Source organism: Myotis nattereri, assembly GCF_964212035.1.
Source record: "Myotis nattereri genome assembly, chromosome: 11".
In the NCBI taxonomy this organism is placed as follows: domain Eukaryota; kingdom Metazoa; phylum Chordata; class Mammalia; order Chiroptera; family Vespertilionidae; genus Myotis; species Myotis nattereri.
The window spans coordinates 39,452,477-39,470,643 of record NC_138086.1 but is presented as its reverse complement, the minus strand read 5'-3'; positions in this window follow the sequence as shown (position 1 = coordinate 39,470,643).

Genomic DNA, 18,167 nt, shown 5'->3' with positions numbered 1-18,167 from the left:
ATAATTTGTCAGACTGGTGTGGTCAAGAATTTGACATTCTTTTAATTCTGTTTAAATAATTTTATCTCAGAGAAAATACTATTAGCCGTTTTTTTAAAGGCTATTAAATTATTTAAAGAGGAAGGAGAGGGTTGGAGGGAGAAAATGGACATCAGAAATTCAGGATTGCTTATATTTATTAAGTGTCAGTTATGTCTGTCATTTACTGGAAAAGAGGCCACCAATTACAGTTTGTATCCTGAAGTGATAAAGATAGGCAGAGTGTAAGGTTATGTATTTCTTTATTTACCGAATATTGACAAGGAAATGACTGTACTACCCAACACAAAGCAGAAAGTAGTTCTATGCATCGCTTTGTTTTCCCAACTCTAAGTTACAGAGTCAAATATGATGCACCCGGGTAGTTCTTATACATATAAGATGTTTTCTAAGATGTTATAATTTCTCCTATGAGAAGAGTATGATAATGTTTAATTTATCACACCCTGCTAACCTAAATAAAAATAAATAGGGTTTGGGATTTTATCAATTTAGGGGAAAAATATTAGCTTGCTTATGTGCACTTATTTTATTCCTTTTCAGGGTGAATGTTAAATATATTTTTGGGTCTCTTGATTTTTTATTTTAGAAATAGCCTTACTAAATTCAGGGTGTTAGTAATTTGTTTTTTTAATATATATGGATTATTAACCCTGTGTTCTATTTGTAACAAAGCAATACTACTTATGTTTTATTTTATTTTTGACATAAATAAGTGTAAGATATTGTGTAGTCAAGTGGTTGTTTGTCTTTGTTTTTATCAATTTGCCTTTGCCTTTGTGCTTAGAAGAGTGGTTTGGGCTGTTTTCTCAGGGCTTAGCTTGTGCCCATTTAATGTGTTCCTCTGGAAGAATTTATCCTGGGAAGATTAAGTCTGTTATAAAATCAAGCTGAGATGTGTGTCATTTAAGACGGAGGATAGCAGTGGGTCATGATACTGGAAATGGTGTCTTAAAATAACAAAAATTTTCAAAACCAACAATGTAACATCTTCAGATCTCTCTGCTTCCATCTTCACAGGGCTCTGTCTTTGAGCGTGTCTAATCTCCCCGGCCTCTCTCTTATCTAATGGCATTTAGGACCCACCTGAGATAACTCCAGAACCTATGGTAACATTCACAGTTCCAGCGATTAGGGCCTGATGTCTTTGGGTGACCATTATTCAGCCTACTATAAGTAATGAGCTCAATGTTAACTTCTGTATTTTTTCAGGCATCTTATAATTCCCTCTCTCTCTCTTTGAATATGATAATCTGATTATTTATACTAGTTTTGGTGTTTTAAACCCATATAACTTGGCCTAAAATCCATACCATTTAGTCTCTGACATACTTTTATTATTAGAACTTATTGAAAATCTGATTTCCAGAAAGCATAGAGTTTAGATGCCACTTGATTCTGTAGGAGGAAGTTTTAAAGTTAACTGAAGCATATTTGAATATGCATGTTGAAGACATGCTACTGTTTTCTTTTTAGTTACTATTTCAGCTTCTTTAATCACACTAAAAACATGTGTTAGCATACAGATTAATATTTTAAATTATACTTTCATTTAGATAATATAGTTGTCATAAGATGGTTATTCCTTTTCTCAATAATCAGCTTTCAGAGAAACATTGCTGCTCACTGCTATATGGCAAATCATTTCTTTCTCATTTCCTCTATAAATCCAGTTCATACTGTTAACTGTCCTGAATGGTGTAGACTATACTGTAGCTACAGTTGTGAGTACATGGAACAGAGTTTATTTTTGTATTATTTAATTACTATATTATTTTCCATATGAACAACTGTAAACCTATTTTCCCCCTATGCTGTAGATTACACACTATTCTATACTCAAGTTCAATTAAAAATGGCAACCAACGTGCCTCTGAGGCACTCTCATCTACTGTTCCCCAAAAATCACCTTTGCTGAACAGCTTTGCTTCCTCAGTATTTTCCATACAACATTGCTGTTTGTCCATCTAGTGGCCTATGATACTACTTTCTTCTTTTCATGGATGAGTTCTTTGAGGGCACCTCAGGCAGCACAATGATTTCCACTCTCAACTCCACTATCATTGAACTTCTTTTAAAAGAATCCCTAGGATGTTTCTATTAAATGCATATGGGTTTCAGTGCAGTGTTTTAACTGTAGTACACCATAGTGACTAAAAACATAGACTTTGGAACATTACAATCAAGGAAATAGTGCAAAATTAATAATTACCTATAATCCAAGTGAATGTCAAACTCTTTATCATGTTCAAATTAATGTCACAACTGGAAAAATTCAGGCATTTTAGGAGAATGTGTCTCTTCTTTTGTGGCTAGTAGAGTATTGGGGAGATAAGTATAACTTGTAATGATATATGAAATTTCAAGGGAAGGTTGAAATTACATCTTTAAGCAAGAATGTCAAGCTAGTAATATTTTTTCTCTCTTGCAAAAGGGGGCCCTCATAATCAGAACTTGAGCTACGTAATGTTGATGACTGTGTGATTGAAGGAAAAGAGAACCAGAAATCTCTAGTATGAGGCCCCTTTGAATGTCTACTAGAGAAGTGATTAATAGCCAAAATAGGCTAATATAATTGGGAGTGTAAAGGAAATAGCACCTCATCCAAAACCTGACTTCATTTGCCCACTGACCAATAGGCATCTAATCAATACACATAAGGTGATTAGCTGTGAAGAATAAGGGAGAGGAAGTTCAAGAAGTCTGGAGCAGAGGGTAGTGATGCATTTAAAATTGAAGAAACAACAGAATTAAAATTTGGAAGGGAAATTAATGAATTCTAATCTATTCCTATGGAGTTCAAGGTTACTTCAGGTTTGTTTTGTAGAGTAAACAGCAGGTTGTTAGGTGTGTAGCTTTGATGTTTAGATAACAATTTGAGAATAATTCAGTAAAGGTGATATTTGAAATTGTGGGAGGGAAGTAGAATAGTGAAGAATATATAGAGTGAAAAGAAATACACTCTGAACATGGCACTTAGAAAATGTCTGTATTTAGGAGACAAGTGGAATAAGCTACTAAAGGAGTTTAAGATGCCACAATATAAAAAGTGGTTTAAACTAGTCAAGCTGTTAATAGAGATAGCATACGCAACCATTTCTGATTGTTGCCCAGTGAATTCTATGATAAGATCATTGATAATTTTAATAGAGTAAAGTCAGACACTAGACTTTATTTTGTTTAGAGACAAAAGGAAGGTTTGATTGCTACCCCAAGGCTTCCACCCCCTCACCCTACCCCAAATCAATGTATTTAATTTTTATGCTGCTTTTTATTGATTATTTTTGTTGCATCATGACTGTGAGATCAGCATTAAAACAAATGAACAAGCAAGACTAATAGTTGTGGTTCTATAATACCTTTTAGGGATGAACAGAATTTTTTTTTTTACTACAGAATCTAACACTCACATGATACCCACAATATTTTAAGTTTATTGTAAATTACATATATCTTATTATTTGAAAAGACACAATGCCAAGTTCCTATCAGTGCCCTGAGCTTCAATAAAGGCACTGTTGCATCTTTTTAAAATATATATATATATATATATATACGTTTTTACTTATTTTTTAGAGAGAGAAAAAAGGAAGGGGATAGAGTGATAGAAACATTGATAAGAGAGAAACATCATTGATTAGCTACTTCGTACATGCCCCATATTAGGGATTGAACCTGTAACCCAGGCATGTGCCCTGACTGGAATCGAACCAGTGACCCCTTGGTTTATATAGGTCAACGCTCAACCACTGAGCCACACCAGTCTGGCAGCACTATTGCATCTTTGCATGGCAGAATTTGCCAGACAAACTATTGGCAGAGGTATTATTTTAAAAACATTTTACTCCCTGATTTAGTGTCATATAAGGAAATCTGAAAGAAAATAGAAACAAAAATCTACTCTGCTTACAACAAGTATTCAGGGAATAAGAGCAGTATGGTGTTATTGAATACTAGAGGCCTGGTGCATGGGATTCATGCACTGGTAGAAGGCATGGCCTATGGGGATCCACCCACTGTGGGAACACCTCTCATCCCAATCAGCCAAGTGGCTGTGGACCCGCTGAGCGGCTGCTCCCTGGTCTGGCATATTCCATGGAGCGGGAGCACTTGCCTCTCCAAGGGACCCGGTCGGGCCTGGTCCCAGAGACAATAGCACTGAGAGGCAGTGGAGTAGGCCTCAGTCCTGTGGTGGCCACGAGCCAGCCTCCGGGGTCAGCTCTGCAAGCCCGGTGGCAGTGCTGCAGCCTGCGGGCATCCGGAGGAGGAGGCAGGGAGCAAGGAGGAAGAACCTGGGGCAAGGAGGCGATGATCGCAGCCCCGGTTCCTGCCCATCAGCCCGGGGTTCACAGCGGGAGCAACCACTCATCCTGGTCTGCCGAGTGGCACTACCACTGTGGCAGTGCACTGACCACCAGGGGGCAGACACTCTGCCCCCTGGTGGTCAGTGCACGTCATAGTGACTGTTCGACTGGTCATTCTGGTCATTCTGCCGTTCGTTCGCTGGGCTTTTATGATGTAGGATATCATACTGTCAATAAAATATTTTTCAAGGCTTTTAGATAAGTTTTGTATACTCTTTCATTCACTTGCCTAAAAATTTCCCCATTAATTAAAATCATATTTATTGACAAAAAAGACAGTTTCCTTTTTTTGTCATGTGTAAATGTTGCATACTTGTGAATTTATCTATGAAATGTTATCACACAATATCTTATAGTTTATATACATTTAATCTTCACAATAACCCTTTGAAGTAAATACTAGTTTCTTTTTTTAAATAAAAAAAATACAGAGAGGTTAAATAAGTAGTAAAAATCACATAGCCAGTACGGATGTGGGTTTTTGTTTGAAAACAGGTTTAAAAGCATTTCTGCTTGCTAGAGTATTCCCCAGAAACATGATTTTTACCCAAGGGAATAAATGTTTGCAAGAAAAGTTTTGTTCTTGACCAATGAGTGTTTTAACAATAAAAAGAGGATAGATCAGACTGAAAAAGTATTGTATGGTTGAGAAATTTCATGTTTCCCTGACTTTTATCTTTGGTCAGACCAATCCTTAGGTCAGCCAGTAAGAAATAGGAAGTCTGCAAAGTAATTGAAATGACCTGAGAAAAGAGTAGAAGAACTCCAAGAGAATAGCTCCAAGAGCATTCCTCCTGAATAACTTGTCATTTCCCTGTCTTAAACAATATTCTGCATTAAATCATGCTTTGCTACTTAGTACATTCTAAGAAGGAACTTGAATATATCAAAAACCATAGAGGCTTTTCTAGGGGAAGGTCTGACCCTTGGCACAGACTCCTGGAAAGAATCTGAGGTGCTGAGAAGGGAAAGCACCTAGAACAGCAGAGATGACTAAATGTTTGTGAAATAGGAATCTGTGTTTGTGTGAGGCATTCTCTTACACTTAAACAGAACTTGGAGGCATTTCAAGAAAATGAATGAAAATACAAACATCAAGTTAGTTTTGTAAGAAAATTAACAGGAAAAAAATAGAAAGGAAAACTCTCAGTTCTGTGAAGTTGAAAACAGTGTTTTTCTAAGTATCGGGGCTAAAATGAAGAACATTTCAAAAGAAGGGAAAGCAGTGCTCTTACAAAGGGATAGTTGTTGGGTACAAGCTTGTTATTTTTGTGTTCAGATCTACGTCTTTACTGGTGTGTGTGTGTGTGTGTGTGTGTGTGTGTGTGTGTGTCTGGATCGCTATCAGTGTCTGAATGGACAATATATCATTGGGATGTGCTCAAATCTGTTATTTGCCATGTATTTTTACATTTATGTTTGGAAAACTTAATTGCTTTCTATATTGTGAGACTATGCTTTTAGTTGCAGGCAAATTTTAAAATATTATATTTATAGAACTTAATAGTTTCTCATATTTGGTGAACTCCTTTAAGTGATACTTTTTCTTTTTTCTTTTGCCAGATATTAATAAAGTTATACCAGCTTTCTTTTAATAAGTATTTTAAATAATGATATATATATTGTATATATATATATATATACATATTTACATATATATGTATACATATACATATATATAATAATTATATATATATATATATATATATATATGATGGATATATATATTTTAGAGGCCCTATGCATGAAATTAGTGCAAGAGTAGGCTTTCCTTCCCCCAGCTGCTGGCTTCACCAGCAGGTCATCCAGAAGGACGTCAGGTGTAATTAGCATATTACGTGTTTATTATTATAGATACATATACACACATATACATATTTATATTATTTCGCTTTCAACACTTTTCTTTCTCTCTCTTTTCTACTAAGAATCAAGGCTATGAACCCAGGGTAAGCATTCCATTAAATCCCCTGTGGGAAGGGTGTTTTTCTATTTTTCCAAAGTGACAGGATCACTTTTCAGGATCTGAGGTGATTTCCTACACAACCTGGCCTTGGTTTTGTCTCCTGTCCCCTACACTCAGCCCATTAAAACACATACTCCTACTTAGCAAGCATAGGCCGATGTTCCCAGGGTGCTAATTTATCTCACACGATTCAAACTTTCCAGTCTTTTTGGCCTCAAAAGGTTTCTCATTCTTTCCAGAACTTATTTGTAGATTTGACACATTAGAAGTTTGTCTGTGGATATCTGGTATGCCATGTTAATTACGTTTAGTGTAACAGTGCTCTCCTTGAAAAGTAAGTGAGGCAAATGCAATTCATTTTAGAGTTTTAGGAAGCTATTAACACCTTGTTTATTATTTTCACTCCCTGAAAAATTACCATGTAAGAGCTTCTCTTCCTTCTGACCGTCTTCCATTTGATGGAGACTCACTATCTCAGTCTAACCTCACAGATTCTTATTCTTGGCCTACATTATGTTCTAACAAGTTTGTAATCTGTCTTCTTCTCTGTATATACTCATACCCTGTGGATAGACACATATATATTGGCTACTTCTATGATCCAGGAATTGTTCTTAGAACAATGTAATAAGGCTACTAAGTCACATTTTTTATAGTCAAGAAGCTCAAAGTATATTTGGAAAATAGCATGGTAAATAAACCTTTTCAGTACAGTGAAATACATGCAAATAAATATATGTAGATGCAACAAGGTTGGTGTGATTCCCTATGTCTGTGAGATTCAGGAATGGTCCCAGGAAGAAGTGTCAGGTGAAAAGATTTTTAAAATATAATTAGAGCTTTTCAGTGAGAACCAGAGCAGCTTGGCAATCCAGCCAACTGATTAGATTGTATGTAAATACTTCACTGTGATATTCTAATATTGAGGGTAAATTGTAAATATCTTGGAATAACTGGAACAGACTGCTAGAGGAAAAATGTTAGAAGATAAAATTAGAAATGCCAACAAGACCCAGATTATTAAAAGTCGTTTTTTAGAAGGTAAATGTAAAAGAGGGTATTAAAAGACTTTGTATACGAAAATATTGTTTCCTTTTTAACAAGATAACTGTGTAATCAAGGCTACAAGATCTAAAGTTATTGTAAAAGTGTAATCAAGAGAAGTTGAGACACCAAATCAAGCCCATAATAGCAGGGATAGGAGCAGAGCCAGACAAGCTATGGTTAGACAGTGAAATCAGAAAAAGTATGGTGATTGATTAGGTGAAATATACTGGGATATACAAGAGCTAAGGTAACTGAAAGGACATGATGACTGAAATTTCAGGATTATTATATTCATTGGGGAAATATACAAATGAAAGAGAAGAATTTTATTTGGGATGATAATCTATTGAATCCCTGTGGACGTTGAGTTCCATAGAGGATATTTATGTAGCTATATCTCCAAAGCAGAAAGAAATATGAGTTTTGGAGTTTGAAGGAGAGTTATAGGTTAGAGATATTAATTTGGAAAATATCAGAACATCCATAATAGTAGAAGTTATAATGATCATGAGAAGAAATATCATTTTAAAAATGTTTAAGGGTATGAAGAGAAGAGGACCAGGGATAAACTTTGATAAAGAAAGAAGCTATGGGGTGGTGAAGGGCTGGGGCATGGGGCGGGGCAGGCTGTAAGGGGTCAATGGAAGAAAAAAAAAGGACATTTGTACTTTCAACAACAGCGATTTTTTCTAATAAAATAAATGATATGATGAGGTTACCCAGTCAACAAAGATAATGGGGGAGGTGGGGGACAAAATCTGTGAAGTACTAGAGTTCAGAGAGAGACCTATGATGAAAAATAAAGAAGAGGGAAGGGTCAAGCAGAAATTTCATTTGGTTAAGAGTGACAAATGACAGAGAATTGAAGTAAGATGATGATGATAATTAGCAGTTTATTAGTGACCTACTTAGGGCATTCTGTTCACTTCTGAGGACTGAGTAGTGAGTGAGGGTATGATTGGAGAGTCCTAGTTGACTCATCTTCTGGAAAGTTAGCTATAATTGGTTTATAGCAAGATGGAGACATAGGAGAGCGGGGAAGGTATTCTTTACTACTCCCTCCCCCCTTTCTTTCTATAAGACTAGGATATTGAGCATGCTTATTGACTTGAAAGAAAAATAAAATGAAGAAAGATGAGGGATGGAAGGTGTAGCGGAGATAACAGAAAAAAAATGTGATGCCAGTTCATTCATTCATGTGTATACTTTAAGGGCTGAAGACAAGTAGTTTTGTATTGCCAAACCCAAGGTAAAATTTTATTACCGTGTCTCCATGCTACAGGAAGCCTTCAATTAAGGACTAACATTGATATAATCCTAGAAATTCAGGACTTAAAAACATTAAAAAATTATAGAGGCCATGAGACTTCATTATGGCAATCACCACAAAATAAAAAATATTTTAAAGAGAATCCATCTGGCAAGCCAAATTCTGCTGAGTGACATGTTGTACTAAATCAGTAATCCAAGATTAAATTGGATTGATGATAAAATTGAGGGGAAAGTATGTTTATTTATAAGATTCTAGTAACTGTTATTTCACTAACTGTTTAAAATAAAAATTACTCATAGGCAGTAATTTTGTGAATTTCATTTGTGATTTCAGTAGTACTAAACTTATAAAATGGCTTATAATTATCCATGGCCAATACTTCTCTCAATTACAGTGCTCCTCCTTATTCTCTGGGGATATTCATGGGATACACTCCAAGACCCCAGTGGATGCCAGAAACCGTTGATAGTACTGATACACACACACACACACACACACACACACACACACACACACACACACACTGGACAGATTATTATGACCACCTGACGTTTGTAGGCAAAGTAGCCGTACACTGCTTCGTATGGGATATGGAAGCCCAAGGCCTGTTCAAACACCTTTTCTGTCTGCAGTTACCAAGATAAAAGACATCTCCAATTCGCACAGGAACACAAGGATTGGACAGTTGAGCATTGGAAAAAAGTCGTGGTCCGATGAATCACGTTTCCAGTTGCATCATGCAGATGGCAGAGTGAGAATTTGGCAGAAACAGCATGAAAGCATGCACCCCAAACGCATGAGTACAACCATTCAAGCTGGTGGGGCCAGTGTTATGGTTTGGGGCATGTTTTCCTGGCATGATTTGGGCCCTTTAATTCATGTGGAACAATGTCTGAAAAGCACAACATACCTAAGTATTGTTGCTGATCAAGTTCATCCTATCATGTTGATGGAGTGTCCCAATGGAGATGGCTTCTTCCAACAAGACAATGTGCCATGCCATTGGTTTCAAGAACATGAGGGAGAGTTTACCTTGCTTAAGTGGCCCCCACAATCACCAGATCTCAATCCAATTGAGCATTTGTGGGATGAAGTTAAAAGAGCCATCAGGCAACTGGTTCCAAAACCATCAAATCTCACAGAACTGGACAGTGCTATTCATCAGGCATGGTGTCAGATTCCTCACATCACCTTTCAACATCTCATGGAGTCAGTGCCAAGAAGAATTGCCACAGTATTGAAGCAAAAGGTGGCCCAACGAAGTACTGATGGGGTGGTCATAATAATCTGGCCACTCGCGTTCAAATATATCTCACGTTCAAAGGCTATTAAATCGCATTGTTTACCCACCTGCAGAAAAAGATCACTTCTACTGCTGCCCTATTTATAATGGCCTGGCCCTCTAGCAACTTCAGTGTAAAATTATAGCTAATTTCCCTACATACATCAGGTGGTCATAATAATCTGGCCAATCGTTTTATAGATAGATATAGATATTTACTCTCTCTATATTCTCTCTCTCTCTCTCTCTCTCTCTCTCTCTCTCTCTATATATATATATATATATATATATATATATATACATATATATATGTGTATATATATATATATATACACACACTCGATATATATATGTGTGTGTGTGTGTGTGTGTGTTCTGTACATACATAACTTCGATAAAGTTTAATTTATAAATTAGGCATAGTAAGAGATTAACAACAATAACTAGTAATAAAATAGAATAGTATTACAATATATTGTAATAAAAGTTATAGTAAATGTAGTGTTCTCTCTCTCTCTCTCTCTCTCTCTCTCTCTCTCTCTCTCTCTCTCTCTCTTTCTTCTTGGTAACCAGGAGGATATTAAGTCACTAAGGGGAATTTCTTTGCATAGGAAGGTTCTTTCTAGTCCATGAAAGTCAAATCACATAGGTGGTCCTACTCAGAAAGACTCTATTTCCCTAGGCATCAGGACTACCCCTAGACATAGAATTCACATAGAGTGGCTTACTCAGAGTTATTGGAAAAACACTCCTGACTATAGGAGTCCTGTTTTCAAGGGTAAAATTAATTTAATAATCAAGTAACTTTGATATACCAGAGTTCAACTTAATAAATTGGGGAGGATGGATAGAATGACATTCTAGTCAGCTATTTCATTAAAATTCACTTTGTTTCTTCAACTATTACACAAGACAGATTATATATATATTTCTACTGTTGTTTCAAGAAGGAGGTAGCCAATAAGTGCTTGTTGTGTCCAAATCAGGATCACGCATCTTTCCTGCTTTGAGATTGAAAATATCCTGATGAACACCTTAATCTCTCTTGAAAAAGATTTTGTACAGTAATCACTTGTATTTTTTCTGTGCTGTTGAATCTGTCTTTTTTTTTTTTAAATAAAAACCCAACCAAGCTGAGAAAACTGGTTTTCTGCCAAAACCTGTCTAACTTGTAGCCTATGCAGTACATTTTAAAGCACTCATTTATCATTCATGAATTAACCTTGTACAAGATAGCTGCTCTCATTTCCATTGCCTTTCTGTCCTATGAAGAATAAACCTCAAACATTAAACAAATAATGGGAGTGGAATCTATGAGGCATATTTAATGCAAAAAAGATTTTAATGGCATCTCTATAATTAAAGTCATTAATGACTGATGATAAATCTTCATTCCCAAATGCCACAGCTATTAGGAGTAGAATGATATGTAATTTCTACTAAATGATTTTTAAGAACCTTATGCCAAAATTATCTTGCATGCTTTTAGCTTCAAGTATGGGTTATTGTGGACTAGGTATCAGATATTGATTATAGAATATAGTTAAATATACTATGCAGAATAATTTTATGTTTGAGTATTTGTCTTTTAATTGGAATATGATGTTACCACCTTAACATTGGCTATAAATCTTTGCCCAACTATAAAGTGGCACTTTAAAATGCATGCTTAATTTTAAATAATGCTATCAAAAATCTTGATCATTGGGCAGCAAGCTACACTGAAAAAATTATAGATGTGAAGATGTGACTTTTACTGCATAAATACCTATTCTTGTAAAATGTGGCTTGTAACAGTATTGTAGACAAATTTTCTAAAAAATCCTGGGTTCTCCTAGCTCCTGCTTTTTGTAAAGCTTTATGGGCTCAGCTTTTACATTTAAAGACATTTTCTTTAAAGTCTTTCTTATAGGAGAGTCCATAGAAAAATGTGTGATTTCTGACACCTTTCCTGTTCCCAACAGCACCATTCTGAATTTATGTTCACAGTCCTGAATCCTGTTCTCCAGGGATAGAGACAACAGAATGTCTCATTTAATAGTTAATTTTGGATTTGCCGCCCCTTGAATACTAAACAATCTTAAATATTTGAAGCAATATCATTTCACACGTAGATTTACTTCAAGGTGATTTACTGTATTTTCCAGTGCTCTCACACAATTAAAATCTACCTTATATACAATATGTATATTGAAATTAAATAAGGAGATACATTTTTATATGGCCTTCAGTCATGCTCTCCGGGGAAATTTACCACATAGCCAACTAATAAATAATGATGTTTAAACTTGGCATCCACCACTGTTTAAGTGTTTCTCAGAAATTAGCCCATTAATCTCCATGTGACTGCTTGTAAAGTAGACAGCAAGTTATCTTATTATTCCCACTTTCTACTATTATTCCACTCCAGCTCCCTAGAATTCTGTGCTGTTGTACCCACATCCTTATAGGCAGGTTTCTTGTCTGTATCTCTGAAGAATGGAGCACACAGGGAGTCCAAATTTCTGTGCTTCCTTCTGAGATGATCCAGGGGGTCACATCAGGCCCTGAGGGTTCTGTTTAGATGGTGAGGCACATGATTGGTGCAGGCAAAGCCATTGAATGTATTGCACAAGCTCTGATTCATTGAATGTCATCTTTCTAGTTTATAAGTAGAGCCTTGTTTCTCTCTCTTTTTTATTCTAGCTCTTTATTTTAAAATAAGAAAGATTAAAAACTGAGGTGCTAGATAACTTTTATACAGATGAGAAAATAAATCCTAGTGGATGTAGGCCTGGATTTCCAGAAACAATGATTTCTACGCTCTAAATTTTCAAGGTGCTCACAGAACACTGATTCTCAGACATGAATAGGCATTGGTATCACCTGTGGGGCTAGTTCACAGGAGGAATTTGTGAATCATGCCTTTAGGGACCAAATATTTAGATATTTTTTATTGTTGACATTATAACAGATGTCCCCCATTTCTCCCTCCACCCAGACCTCCCTCCCCTGCCTATGGCCATAACCAGATTGTTGTCTGTTTGTAACAGGTATGCATATATGTTGTTTGGCTAATTCCTTCACTTTCTTTCATCCCGTCCCCACTTCCACCTCTTCTGTGATATTTGTCAGTCTATACCAGATAGCCGTGACTCTGTTTCTATTTTGTTCATTAGATTCCCCCATATAAGTGCGATTATATGGTATTTGTCTTGTCTCTGATTGCCTTATTTCACTTAGCATTATAATCTCCAGGTCCATTGTGCCATTGCAAAAGGTAAGAGTTCCTTCCTTTTTATAGCCACATAGTATTCCATTGTGTAAATGTACTGCAGCATTTTTACTCATACATTTACCAATGGACACTGGGGCTAAAGGAAGCTCTGACACTTTTACTGCATTCTTTCTTTGCTGATTATGTAAAGGGAATCCTACTAATGGTAGAAAACAAACCTTAAAAACATTGTTTCTTACTCTCTCAAAAGAATAAACTTGCCCTACTGGAGTGGCTCAGTTTGAGCATCGTTCTGTGTACTGAGAGGTTGCAAGTTTGATTCCTGGTCATGGAACATACCTGGGTCATGGGTTTGTACAATAGGCTTCCTATGGACTTGTTGGGGATTTTTAATTTCTTACCACAACTCTGGATGTATTATTCTTGTCTCCCAGAAGAAAAACCTATAACATATCAAGATCAAGCACAATGTGTGAAATATGATAAAATGTTTATTTAATTATGTGCTGTTTATATTCAGAGCTATTACCACAAACTCAGATCTCCCGATCATGATTAATTAATTTATTTACTATATATATGATGCTTTTCTAGAATTATATTAAATCAGAACCTGAGACTAAGATATACAAGTGTTAGAAATCACTGACTGACTACAAATCAGAAAAATTAACTCCATTTTTTCTGTGACGTACAATAAGTACTATTTTCAAATATTTCCCATTAGGGTTATAAAAAATCTGTTCTATGCTTCCTGATTCCTCCATCCCTCAACTTCCTCCTAATGAATTAGAGTTCTAGTACATATTCCTGCATAGAATATAAAGCAGGCTCATCTTATTTTTATAATAAGAATTGGACTATTACCTTATTACATGCAGTGTAGATGGTTCACAATCCCCAAACATCACAGAGTCAAGGGGAAACCAATGACTCAATTAACTTCTACTTGAGTGGTTACCAGCTGTTGGCATAAAGGTCTGTGTATTAATGGAGGCATTATTCAATTGAAGAGTGACAAATGAATATAAGCATGAAGCCACATCCACCTCCCAGTGAGTGATATGCCAACAAATATTATTAATTTCATTGGTGGTACTTGAAAGGGTGATCAAGGTGTCCTAAATCTCTCTCTCTGAAATACTCACACTGACTAAGAAGAAACTAAAATGGAGTGGGTTTTGTCTGTTTAATGGACTGAGTATAGTTCTTATTGTATATTTGCATGGGAATGTTTTAGTTCTGTGTCAATGCTCATCCATCATGCTGTTGTTTGTTTTTTTTAAACCTAAATAGAGCAAAAGATTAAGTGACTTTTTACTATTTGGTATATTTACCAGACAATTTTGTATAAATAATTAAATATGGAGAATTTTGGAAAATTGTAAAAAAACCAACAACTTAAATTCCTTTGTGTCATGCAGAGAATACAATTAGTACTGCAATGCTTAATTTTGTAAATGCTTCTATAAGTCACAAGTAGCAACCTTTAATTGTGTTCAGAGCCCATGTCCTTTAAGTTAAACCTTCTTATTGAGAAATATGATAATTTATTAGGAGCATCTTATCTTACATAGGTCACTTTTATGCTCTCCTCTGCCCTTGGTATAAATTAGTAACCTTTAAATTAATGTGAATAGAACATGAAGAACAGAAAACAAATGTTGCCCTCAAAATGAATGATTGAGTTAAAGATGAAAAAAAGTGCATGAGAAAATGATAATCTAATTTGTGTATGCTTAGCATCTGAAAAATGTACAGTTGTAGTAAATTATACTATTATCTTTTTAAATTTTTTTGTATATTTCTATAGAAGCTTTTAAAGATATTTCTTGGCCATGTACTTTTATTCACATATCTGTTCTTGCTTTTGGCAAGATATCATTTTTGTAATTATCCTATATATACCTGCATATATATTTCAATAGACAGAGAAATACAAATCTCAAGGTTTTTTTTCTGGTGAACCCTGCAACTGGGTTCAGTTAAGATAAGATTTCTATTTTATTTTGAAACTATGATATCATCTTATCTTTCCTGAAGTTCATGATATCTGAAATTCTCTAAATGTCATGTTAATTTTATTATCTTTATTCCCCATATTGGTTGCATATGTTGAAGCCTTAGCTTTTCACATAAATATAAAGTATTTCCCTTTCTGTGCTTTTATCATATGGTTTTTAAAATCTCTAGTCTAACTGGCAATCTCTTACATATAGAAATACACTATATGTTGAGTTGAATCTTGAAATACAAGTAATCTAATTTTTATTTTTGTGGTATAATCCCATTAAATGAGTTTATGTAAAATAATCATATTTGGAAACAGATTATTACTAAGAGTTGAGCTCTGTCAGTGGCTTAGCCTCTGTATTATCACAAAAAGAACAGTTTATAGACCAAGATAACATGTTAGACAAGTGTGTATGTGCGCACCCACATACACACACACACACATACACATACATTTCTCTATGTAGAATGGTGACAAACCAATTTTAATACTCTAATGGTTTTTCTTCCTACTCCACTTCTGAAAATATTAAGTGAAGCTTGCTATGACTATGACCTATGACGGTTTTCTTACAGTCAGCTTAACTCCTTCCCTTCTCTGTCTTTAGTTCCCAACTTTTTAATGAAGGTGCATATTTCTTCTCAGTCTACACCTGCTTCCTAGGTTACCAAGCTGAAAAATCCTGCTGTAAAATAGTTGTTGCATAATGTGTCAAGGTTCTGTTACAATAAGGAGATGTTATGTTCAGAACCATTCCAATTGATTTAATGTGTGTCTCTGGCATAAGAATCATCTGAGAAACTTATTGAAAATACAGATGATTATGCTTTACACCTTTGGGTCCTGAATCAGCAAGTTCAGAGTGATTTTTATCTATTTGTAGGTTGAATAAATACCCCAGTGATACCAATGCACAGCCAATTTTGAGAACCATTGCCCCAGCACTGGTGTCACACACCGTAGGTATTATGTATTTAAAGAATGATTTAACACGTGTTGGCTGGTGTGACAGCTGGTTGAGGGTCATCCAGAGTACCCAGAAGTTGCTTGTTCGATTCCCAGTCTAACAAGCTGATCAATATTTCTCTCTCTAGCTCTCTCTCTCTCTTTCTCTCTCTCTCTCGTCAATAAAGCATATTTTTAAAAAGAATGATTTAATGGATAAATGAAGAAGGCTGAAAGTGTTAGTTTAGAACCAATAGATCTTACTGTCACTAATGCATTTTTTAAAAAATTAACTGTTGCTTATATGAAATTTGTACATTTTTCTTTGGGAAATCTATCCTATGCTCACAGTTATTACATTTGGGAACAAAAGTAAAATTAATTCCATGTAAATTGCTTTGTCAGCAGTTGTCATTTTCAAACCTCTCAGTATGCCAAATTATTGAAGGCAATATGAGATTTTCAATTTTTTATCATTCTCTCTTATCTACTCATTATATTACAACCGATGGAATATCCTTCTTGAATCTATTGTTATCTGTCCAGTTCTCCGTATTTATTCTGTTGTGTATAAGAAAAGCTTTGGTGACTAGGTTTTCAGCTAAATATTTCCCATTGGTCATATGCCCTTCCACTTTATCCATAAGTGTAAGAACAGGGAATACGATGCTATGTTCCTTGTTTAGAGGCTATGATTAGTGTCACAGGTATAAAATTTGAATCTAATTTTCTTTACGTATTTCAGCTTATTTTTGTTTGACCACTTTGTCATTGAATAACATATAACCTAAGTATTAGAATCAATAATAACAGTGTTTTTTTCTTGACAGAAATCTTAACTTCAGAGTTTTCTCAGAGATATAAAAATGAATTTTGACAGCAATAACTAGATTGCATTAGTAATACGGTAGAGAATCATATCATCATGGCAGAGCCTTATGCTATTGACATTAGGGAGTTCCATGTCTAGTTTTACCAGGGCTCTAGGTAAATTATGGCTATCACTCTTAGAATCATCTATAATGATAAAAGCATAATATGCTAATTAGACCGGGCATCCTTCCTTCCAGACAAATCCCCAGCAGATAGGGCCCTTGCACCAATTTTGTGCATCGAGCCTCTAGTATTTCTATAGATCTTCAAAATTCATTCAGAAAAGATCGCACTTTTTATACTGATGACTAGTTTTAAGTAGTAGTAATAGACTATTGCTAAGTCTGGAAATTAGAAGCTCTATTCAAAATCACAAACTTAGGTGTGAATTTATTCAAAATACCTTTTACTTGCAAGATGAATAGGTATATTAAAATGATAAAGGATATATCTAAGATTGCAGGGAAATATATTTTTTAAATACATATTCTAAACTTTGCATTGTTTGTCTTTATCCTTATTCCCTCTATCTTTCCCTTCTTTGCTTCCCTCCTTGCTCTCCCTGCCTCTCTCCCTCTTCTTGGAAATAAGTATCCCATTTACACTACAGCACATGTGACAACTAGCAAACAACATCATAACATAAAATTCAGAATGGAAGCAGAATTTTTTTACATACTTGAATTTTTACAGCTACGTTCATTACTATAAAAATACACAAGCCTACAATTCAGATATAATGACTTTGTTCCCTTGTAATGGTAAGAGACAAAGCATATCTCTACATGTATTTGTGTGTTCAATTTTCATTGCCAATTTCTACCAACCTGGAAATAATTTGGTATTCTTAAATTGTTAGAAAGCAGGAAATTATAGTACAAATGAATTATTTTTTGCTTACAATACTTACAAATGAAATCAAAACCCTCATCTGAAACCAGCAAAGAGAGGTGTTCGTTTCACCACATTGAATATCGGTTTCAGGAGAATATGGGATACACCATAAAAACACATTACAGCTGTGCCCATCTTTTTTGCAATTATTTTGAATAGTTGGCTATTTGCCCCATTTGACAGTTTGTGAACATGGTGAATAATTTAGCGTTCATGCTGCTGCTGTTTTGGCACAATTACCACGAGTCGCGTA